Source organism: Calidris pugnax, unplaced genomic scaffold (assembly GCF_001431845.1).
Source record: "Calidris pugnax isolate Ruff unplaced genomic scaffold, ASM143184v1 scaffold8, whole genome shotgun sequence".
Taxonomy (NCBI): Eukaryota; Metazoa; Chordata; class Aves; order Charadriiformes; family Scolopacidae; genus Calidris; species Calidris pugnax.
In genome coordinates this window covers 20315793-20325116 of record NW_015090830.1, presented here as the reverse complement: position 1 = coordinate 20325116, position 9324 = coordinate 20315793, and positions in this window count along the sequence as shown.

Sequence of the window (9324 nt, the reverse complement as noted above, 5' to 3'; positions counted from 1 at the left end):
CCCAAACCATTCTATGATTCTGTGATTCTATGAAAGTCATCATGAACATTTTATTGCATTATTTTGTCCAGACTTTCTGTTAGTAGCTAACTAAAAAAAGTGACAGGGCAGGGGGAGGGAAGGGAGGTCTTAACATCGCAGAAGCAGAAATCAGCTTTCATAATAATGTTTGATGGACCAATAATTGATACAATCTCTTAATGCATACACTCTCGTCATGGCAATTAGATCTGTAGTCTAAGCATTTCTGGACTTTCTGCCAGGAAAGAATTGGGAAATTAATGAAGGCAAATTAATTATTTGTCCCCATGGTTTCTGATGTAAGAATACAGCTGTTCTTTATCAGCATAATTCATTATTAATGTCTCCCAAAGCTCAGCTCAGCTCAGATATATGCCCATGTTCTTCACACACCACATTTCTGTTCTGATTAAATATCAAATGGTTTTTAAGTATCACAATGGTTCTGCATTTCTGAGCTGTTCTGAATTGTGGGAAAAGAAAAACAACGACCCCTTTTGATCATACACTCATGATTGTTACACGATGGCACCATCATCACAGTATAGAAGACACTGGCTCCTATAGATGTAGTCTCAGCTTACACTTACGTAAGTGAAGGAAATTAGATTTTATGCCATGGAATATGGAATCTACCCATCTACTACACCACAGTCCAAGTGCAGGCTTAGGAAAGTCATCAGGAGTAAAGAAAGATGTCTTTTTGCCGAACTGGGCACCAGACACAGTGATTCAAGTGGATCAATTTCAAAGATCAGGAAATCAAATGTATAAACATTTATTTATTCATCTCTTTTTCCCCACATGACAGTGTAGTCCCATACATCTCATTTAACAAATTCCACAAGACTTCTTTGCCTGGCCCCAAAGGGACACTGTAGCTCATTGATTTTCTTGACAAGCTCTTGTTCGGGTGAGTGATATATTACCACCTGACAGCAGCGTGTCAGGGCGAAAAGAAGCAGCCTGCCATTGAAAGCAAGAGGGTCCAGAAACATGGGAGCAAGAATAATTGAGCTAAAATAATGAGGAATGAAAGAGAGGGAGTATGAGGAAATGCCTTGCCATGTTCTGCATTTGCCATCCGAGCTCTCTAAGGGCCAATTGTGTGGCCTTGGGTGGGTGCCACGGCAGCACATGAGAAAGAGAAGGGAGCAGGGATGTGGTCACAGCTGGGAGCAGCTCGTCTGCTCAGCTGTATTTACTGTGGGACTGGCTGCAGCTCTAATACAGTGGGGTCAAGTAAGGGGACTGCAGGGAAGGCAAGGGGCTGCTGGCTACATAGCTTAATGAGGCTAATTATCCCCTTTCCCACAGAGTTGGTCAGAAGGGCTCAGAAAAGCAATTGTGTTTTGCTTCTTTCTTTCTGAGAAGGGAATGAGGTGCTGCTTAGGTAGCCTGGAGAAGCTGATTATTGCTTTCCTCACAGCACTCTGCCTAAAGAGGAAGAGCCTTTGCCATCCAGAGTGGAAGGAAGAAAGACAGACACAGGACTCAGAAGTCCAAAGAAATACCCTTATGCCTGTCCTTTTTTGCTCAGGATACAGGATCAGCACAGACTTTACAATGTGCTGCAGGTGAACTGACATGGCAAATGGGAAATGGAACCTGAATGAGATCCAGAGGATTAGACCGAAGCTAGGAAACTCAAGGGAAATTCTAAGAGGAGCTATTGAGGACGATAAGAATAAAGAGGCATTTGGTAGTAGGAAAGTCAATTGTGTGCCTGGAGAATAGCCATCCTTTTGTAAGGATGGAACTAACAGAAGAGTGATTATGACTGTGCCTGAAGCAAATGTTCACGGTATTACTGAGATGTTTGACAATTTAGTCAGGGGAGCTCAAGATGAAAGCAAAACCTATTAGCACTGTGTGCGCTGCAGAAAAAAAGGGAATGAATAGTATCTTATATTTATATCACACCTTTCATCCTGAATGATCTCAAAGCACTCCGCAAACCACGTATGGAAGTGACTTCTGCCTCTGCTAAAATATGGACAACAGGGGTGAAACGTACCAACTCTTTTAACATCAGAAGCCAACGCTGCTGCACAGCAGCTCGGGAAAAAGGGAGAGACAGGTAGGCACAAATCAAAATGCAAAATAATAATTTGCCGGGCAAGGATGTGGAATAACAGAGAAAAAATATGCAGTATTTTTGGAAGTCTTCATTATACTAATGCAAACAAACTATAATCAGGACCCATGCCTTACTGACTCTGGGTACTGCATACGCACTGCGACAAATAATGTTCTTTGCTCCACAGTTTCCCCAGCAAAGGCACTATGTACGAGGCTAAAATCCAAGTAAAGAAGTGATCTTGAATTTAGACCCTTGTACTCGTACCATAACAAAATGACTTAAAATCCTTTAAATTTTCTTGAGAGAATGCATTTATCTATCTACCACTTCTAAGGACTGCATTTCATTTTCGTTTACCCCTGGATATATTTTTTTAAACATGTGTATTTACAGGAAGGAGAAAACAGCTAAAGAGGATCTGCTTTTTTCCTAAAAAGGAAGATAGCAATTAATGAGATTTGATCCAACATTTTAATGTCATATTTGATCTATTCGATTGCTGAAATATCATGGACACGCAAACTGCATGTTAGATATAAACCAATAGCTACAGATGTGCAGCTGCCGTGGCCTCACATGCTAATAATCTTCACTTTTTAAACAGACTTGTAAAACTAGTGCATATTTTACAAACCCAGGCATTAAATTTTCCCTACTCATTTTATTATAATGTTATATGAGAATATTTAGCAAGGATTTATTTGCTGTGGGAGAGAAGCAGCATTTTCTAGGTCATTTTAAGAATATCTTTAACTTTAGGCAGTGAGGAATTATGGGTAAAAAAGGCATAGTGGTGACAACTGAGTTGATGTTAATCAGAATTCCTGTGTAGGTATCTTTATGAAAAAGTGTGTGACAGCTGACAAATGCAGCAGCTTTTATCTACATCCCATTAAACTCTTAAAATGCAATAAAGGTCCAAGTCAATTTTGTTTTCTATTTCTCCATGATAAGATGCAAATTAACACAAGAAGCAAAACTCCCTGGCCAGTGTGTGCAGAGCATTTAAAGTTATGGAAAAATGTAATTTTAAACACAAAAGGCATAAAAGCCTCATACTGAGATTAAAATTGTAAAATTCCGCTTTTATTTATTAATTGCAATGATTAAAGAAAGTGCTTAATACAGTTCTAACATTTTGTAATATCAACAACATGGGGGTTTTTTTGCCTGTAGATGGTGCAGTAGGGTAGCAAAGTTATTAAGTTTTTCTTTAAATAAAGATTAAATTGGGTTTGAAAGCTAGTGATTACCAGATGTTCATAGTTTAGAAACATTTTTCCACTTTAAAATTGGTAGCAAGATTTTCACCCAACACAAAAATGTCAAGGAAAGCCCAGAAAATAAAGAAAATGCCGTTTGGATATATAATGAGTTTTTTAAATTAATGATGTGCTTTGCATTTCTTTCATAGTGATGGCAATGCGCTTACTCAAACAGGCTTAGGGCACCAAATTAAAAAAAAAAACAAAAACCCAGCAAAAAAAACAGGGTTAGAAGAGGCAATGTCCTAATGTCCTGATCCTTCTCTATAAACAGGAAATGAACTTTCAGGACCTTAGTCTGTCTTACGCCTGAGGGACGGACCAAATAAATGGTGTTAAGTACAAGAGAACTATTTTTTTTTCTTTTCTATGTTAACCACCTTGATGCTGAGCAGCACAAACTCTGGGATAAATCTACAACTCACTAATTCCACAAGAAATAGGTTAACATGAAGGAAGCAGCGTGTTGATACAGGTACATTAAAAATAAAAACTAAAAAATTAAGAGGTACACAGTAATATTAGTGTTTGCGCTGTCCCAGCAGTGCTATGACTTCTTCTCTTTAGCATGGTGTAAAATCAGCTGCTGGCAAGAAAAACACTTGTGCAAAATTTCTTTTTGAATCCCATGCTATCCTCTCTTTACATGAGCAGGCTGAATTGACAATGGATTCTTGGGAGTTTCTAGGCTAGAAATGATGGATGAAGTTCAGGTGCAATCTTGCATCCAAGTTGGAATGGGAACACTGTGGGGAAGAAGGGGTATGGCCAGACCCAGTAGTAGGCTTGTAACGATGAAATTCTCATGCACTCCCATGACAGTAGGTGATTTGCTGACAAAACATCATCAGCTGGTGCACAGGCAACACCAGGAGTTCATTCTCACTGAGCTCTTCTCAATCCAAAGCCTTCTGCAATTCTGTGCTATTGCCTTTATTTATTTATTTGGAAATATAATACCTATTTACTGAGGAAGTTTTGCTATCTCACACTGCGGTTTGGTCTAGTATCTTTTGGAAAATCCTGGTAAATCAGCTTATGCTTAGTCAAGAGACCTCCATTCACAGAATCACAGAGCGATATGGGGTTGGAAGGGGCCTGTAGAGATCATGTAGTCCAACCCCTCCTCAAGCAGGGTCAGCCAAGCCAGGTTGCTCAGAACCATGTCCAGTTGGGTTTTCATTGTCGCCAAGGACAGAGACTCCACAACTTCTCTGTGCCAGTGTTCCACCACGCTCTCAGTGTGCTGGTTTTGGCTGGGCTGGAGTTAATTTTCTTCATAGTAGCTAGTACACAGGGCCATGGTTTGGATTTGTGCTGCGAACAGCGTTGACAATACAGGGATGTTTTAGTTATTGTTGAGCAATGCTTACAGAGACTCAAGGCCTTTTTTGTTTCTCACTTTGCTCCACCAGCAAGTAGGGAGGGGTGCAAAAAAAGTTGGGAGGAGACACAGCTGGGACAGCTGATCCCAACTCACCAAAGGGATAGTCCAGACCATATGATGTCATGCTCAGCATATGGACTAGGGGGAAGGTTGGTCAGGGGGGGCCACTGCTTGGGAACTGGCTGGGCATCGGTCAGTTGGTGGTGAGCAATTATTATCATTTGTTCCACTTGCTTTTCTTCTGTTTTTTTTTTTTCTCCCTTTGTTACTTTCCTTTTAATTACAGATTATTATTATTATTTTATTATCATCATTATTATAATTATTATTTTATTTTATTTCAATTATTAAACAGTTTTTATCTAAGTTCATAAGTTTTCTCACTTTTACCCTTCTGATTCTCTTTCTCCATCCCGCTAGGAGGTGAGTGGCTGTGTGGTGCTTAGTTGCCAGCTGGGGTTAAACCAAGACACACAGGAAAAAGAGTGTTTTCTTATGTCCAGATGGAAGTTCCTATGTTTCAGTTTGCACCCATTGCCTCTCACCCTGACAGCGGGCACCAGGAGGGGCTGGCTCCATAGACAAAGCTCTGTAGCAGCAACCGAATCCCTGTTCCATCCTGTGAGATGGCTTAAAATTTCCATGAAAAGAATCACTTTATTTTACAGTATATCGGACTTGTATGTAATTCACAGAACTATCAGTTCACAATGGCTAGTATACAACAGTTATTTTCCCTTTTTAAATAAAATCTACAGACCTTTTTCATAACAGTAAAGACCTACTGTAAACCAAACTGGACCAGTGCATGGCCATAAGCTCTCCCATGCAATGGTCCATACTCTTTAATTAGTATTGCACTCCTTTGGACAACCAGGCCAGCTAGCACTCTAGCAGGGAGTCCGAGCACAGTTGAGGGAACAGCACGAGGCTGTTTCCAATATGCAGTATGAGTGAAACCCCTTGAAGCTCACATATGGCATCTAAACGGATGCTGTGTGAGAGCAACGCTCTCTCCTTTGCCTTGCAGGGACAGAGATTGGGCTTGGTCCATCTTATTTATCAGCACAGACAGACTCTAAACATATTTCATAAACCAAGGAAGGTCAGAATCTCATTAATCATTAATTGCTGTGATTACTTTAAATTAGCATCGAAACCTACTGAGATCAAATGGGAACGGATACTGTCACTTACTCATAAGCAAACTATACCTTGAATGAGAGTCAGTGTGGGCCTGGGACTCAGTTTGTGAGTTAGTGGTCTACCCTAAGGCCTTTGAATTTAATGAAAATACTTATGGCATACAAGTCTCTTCATTTTGTAACAGGTGATCTTCATGCATTTAGCTGAAGTCTGCTTGGCACAGCTGTGTAAGTCAAAGGTGTCAGCCACGCTCCTCCCATTTCTTGTGGCTATCAAGGCCAGCAAAAGCCTTAGTGTAGATGCTGTAATACTAGTGATAGTTCAGAGAAAGCCCCTTATCACCACAACCAAAAGAAATCTTCTGCATTTGCATTTGCAGGGTTTGCCGAGTTAGGTCTCTTGATCCATCCACTGGGAAATGCTATTCAGTGTAGACAAGGCCCAAATTCAAACAGAATAATAAAAGTTATTTACATTTCTCATACAAAAAATAAGGCTTTTTCCTCAAACATACTGCTTCTCCTTAACAGTGAAAGATCTTCATCACACCATGTCCTCCAGCATGTTGTTTTTTCCAGATATGGGATTTTGCTGGGAAGTTGTGACACAGTTTGCGGGAGCACTTGCCAGCTGAGCAATGCTTTCACTACTGCTCACCACACTCCTTAAACATGCATGCTAATTATGTTACAGGCTGTCTGTATGGAGCTATATGAAGCTATAGTATTTTCCTAGGAACCACAGCAAAGAAGTCAGTGTGTGCCTTCAGTTGTGTCAGCTGTGACCAGTTTCTGTTGATAAATAATTACAACCTCATTAAGCATTCACCCTACAGGTGTTTCTGGCGCTCACAAGTGCTCATGCTTTAAGATTATCACTGAATGCCTTTTTCATTACCAAGGAGTTAGTGAGGAAAGTGTTATTTAAATTAGAAGAAAACTGAGCATGGATAAAAAGGGGTGCTTTTAATGCCATATAGAATTAATCTGGTATACCATAAGTGGCTGACCTTCAGCTGGCCTTCGTGTCACTGATCACAACCCTTTAAGCCCAGAAAGTCAGTCAGTTTTCAATCCACTTCACTGTCCTTTTAGCTAGTCTGCACTTCGTCAGTTTGCCTATGAAGATGTTATGGGAGTCTGGCAAAAGCCAAAGTCAAAATAAACAACACCCATTGCTCTTCCCTCATTCACAAAACTACTCATTTCATCGTAGAAGGTAATCAGGTTAGCTGAGTATGATTTTATCTTTATAAATGCCAACTACTTCCAGTCACCTTCTTGTCCTTCATGTGTTTGGAAATGTTTTTATGTGCTCCATCACCATCGGTGAGGCTGACTGGCCTGTAGTTTCCCAGATCCTCTCTCCTCCTCTTGCTCTTCTCAAAGACAGGACTGACATTTGCTTTTTCTAGTCCTCAGGAAGCCTTCCTCCCTCCCGCCACCCCAACCTGATCCTGCCATGAAGGTAAGACTTCACTGCTCCTGACTTTCCCATAGGTCTCAGAGGTCTGGGATTCCTGAGGCAAATCCTACCAGGGAAGACCAAGATGCCAATGAGTACCTCTGCTTTTTCTATGTCCTTTGTCACTAGATCCAATTTGTGAACTCATTTCTATTATTAAATACAACAGCATTTACAATTACATTAATGGGATGAAAATCACAAGGACAATAACTATCAGATATTCATGGGCTGAAGTCAAATAGATACTTCTTGAGATGTGGCAATAACTTTTTGCATTATTATGACCACTTCTCCCTCTTCTCAAAAACACCAACTTCAGGAAACTGTTAGAAGACCTACAAAGCCCACTAGTATTGCTTTTTTCAGATACAATGGCTGAAAAATTATCTTCTGAGTGCATTGTTCCATCTGCTTTTAAGTATAAATATAAACCAATGAAGTAAAGAAAAGCTCTGAAGGCGAGTAGCTGTAATACTTTACATATGCTAATTTCTGAAATCAGTGATAGCTCATTTTCACTTACAGAATAAATACCAAAACTGCATAAAGCCTGGCTGAACAACTCTTTCTTCCATAGCACAGATAATTTAGGATCACTACAGGTGTAAAGAGGAATAGCAAAGATATATAACAAGATGATCTTAATTTCTGGCTATGATACTAATGTGATTACTGATCATGTCCTTTCTGGTGTTCATACTTCAGAAAGGACACTAAAAAAGATGGAGGTGGTTCAGCAAGAAACCATAATTTTAATTACAGAAAATACATCTTGAAGTAAGAAACTGAGATTTTTTTTAATTTTCAAGATGACCAGAGCTGATCTGAGGCGCCTGACTAGTCTGTTGGTACGTGTACATGGGGAAAATATTGGGTATTCACAGATACTGTAATCTACAGAAAAATAGCTCAGCAAGTTCTGTGAGTGGAAGCTAAAATTAAAGTACTGGAAATAAGAAACGGCATCAGGCATGGATTTTCTGGGGCTTACAAGTATCACTGCTAGCCTCCATCTCCTACTCCCCATGACAGTGCTGACCTTTTGCATTCACAGTGCAGCGCAGTGGCTTATTTCTTTCTTCTCAGCATCACATGCCTGCCATGAGGGCAAAGAGAAGACATGGTGCCAGGCACAGACAGAAGGCATTTGTTTTTTCTCTATTCTCAGTCCTCTGCTACAGGCATGTCATTTTCACAGGACCCATTCTCATCGGTACTCGCTGCTCCGGAACAAAATGTTAATTTATTACTAAACAGTAAATGATGGGAGATGTGGCTATCTGTTGGAAGGATAAATTTTAGTAGTTCTGTTACGTTGTTGAATCCAGTGGATCAAGTGCCAAGTGAATAGCCTCTGTTATGAAGATGAGACTAATTATAACGGGTGCTGTTTTGCCTGAATATTGCTGCAGGAAATACCCACAGTGACAAGGCTCTCCTGGAACATCGTATCTGGAGTTCCGAAGCCTCAAGGCCTCTAAACCCAGATATTCAAAACTGTGAGCACTCAAATGCCGACTGCTGTGTAAAGCCTGGGCCTCATGCTTGGACATATTGAATTATCTGGGACACTCGGGTAAAGAGGTAAAAGAGCTCTGCTGGAAGCAGGGTGTTGGCCAGACTTGTGCAACTTTCAGATAAAGAAGAGAGCACTGACTCATCCTGCAATGTATCTGAGGAAGGGAAGCCAGCCATGATCCCCCCCCATGCTACAGTTTCCAGTCACTGACAAGGCATCGCTCATGTGTCTTCCATGGAAGTCCAAGCCTTACAACTTACTGACTTCATAATTAAATAGACTTCAAGGCTCAAAGCTCCAGTGAAAGTCACCTCACATGATGTCTGGTAACCCTCCCACTGATCCCTGTGCCAGTAGATGTAGATGAATCCAGCATGTGTAATTCTGTTTCTATGGGGGTTTTGCGATTGTGTGTTAAACAGTGGCTAGCCAGGGC